Here is a 1,515-nt window from a genome sequence, read left to right as displayed (position 1 = left end):
CGTGAGTTCGAGACCAGCCTGGGCTACAAAGTGAGCTCAAGGCCAGCCTGAATTGCATAGCAGGACCCTGTCTCAAAAAGACAAAAAAAAAAAAAGAACCTGCCCATCTTCCCTCCTGTCACCTGTGATGGGTGAGCGGCAGTCACCTGTAGGTGCTCCAGCCCCCCTTCCCCCACTCCACCCCACCCGCCCCATTCGTTTATCTGCTCCTCTGTTGGATCCGTAGGTAGGGACAGACCCCAACTCTGTGTGCAAGGGGAAGACAGCGCCTCGTAAGGGGAACTGAAAGCTTAGCCCAGAAGGAAACTGAAGAACCTAGACAGGAAATGCTGAACCTGGAGAGGGGGCGGGGCCGGAACCCCAGCTGCAGGAGACCTTGTCGGTATAGGGCAGTCTGGCGGACCGGCAAATCAGCAAATCACGTCTGCTCACCCAGCCTGCCTCTGCAGAGCTCAGAGTTTAGCTCCAGGGCTCCCTGGTCCTGAGCGTTAAGAACCCTTATGTAAGTCTCTTCCTCCCGCTCCGCCTCGGCTTCCTCCTGTGTAAATGGGAGAACCTAGAGCAGATAAGAGCTTTCTGGCCGGCCTGGACTGGAGGAGCCCTTTCACCATGGAACTCCTACCGACCTTGAAATTAGCTTGCCCATTTAGGAAACTGTACGATGTCTACTGAAAAATGATGTGTAAATAAGAGAAGACTTATTTTAGATCCATGTATAATATTAAAGTGGCGCTGCCTGTAGTATAAAAAGACTAGTCTCAACAGTTTCCCATTTACCGAGTAATGCAAAATGTTTAATTTAATTATGTAAGGGGAGACCGTGCTTTGTTCATCACTTTTAAAATAACATGTCCTTTGGTATTGGGACAAATGTACTGTATATTAAAATGTATGAAATTTAATGACTCATTATAGCATCAGAAATAGACAAAAACCGCCATCTTAAATAAGTGTTTGGGATGTATGCCTGTTGCACTCTTAAAAAGCTGGTTTATTTTTATTACTTCCACGTTTTTGTGTCTAAATGATGAGCTAAAACCGAAGGGTTCGGGTTGCTGTGTGCGAGCGCCATTCTGCAGATAACACAAAATGGCTACGGAGGGTCTTATTCCTAATAATGGGACGCCAGTGTGGTTGTAACACTTGCTGTATTTCCTCTTTGTGATTCTGGTTCCTGATACCCAAGAGACTCCACGATGCCCCACCACACAAACATTGTGAGTAGCTAAATGCAATTTATGAGGCTAACAAATGGAGATCATCTTGATTCAAGTTTATGGAAAGATACAGATACATGCCGGTGTTTCACTGTGGTTGCATATGGCTCAGTATTTGACTACAAAAATTGGCCGTGGAATGGGGGTGGGGATTTAGATCAGCGGCAAAGCGCCTGCCTAGCAAGCGCAAGGTCGTGAGTTCGGTTCCCGGTACTGGAGGGGGGAAAAAAAGAAAAAAATTTGCCGTGGAGAAGCCAAAGGCCGCTTGAGAAGCCACCTGCGCAGCGGTCTCCTGGAC

Source organism: Chinchilla lanigera, unplaced genomic scaffold, assembly GCF_000276665.1.
Source record: "Chinchilla lanigera isolate Chin_1 unplaced genomic scaffold, ChiLan1.0 scaffold00040, whole genome shotgun sequence".
Classification (NCBI taxonomy): Eukaryota; Metazoa; Chordata; class Mammalia; order Rodentia; family Chinchillidae; genus Chinchilla; species Chinchilla lanigera.
The sequence above is the reverse complement of the archived record's forward strand: the minus strand, read 5'-3'. Positions refer to the sequence as shown.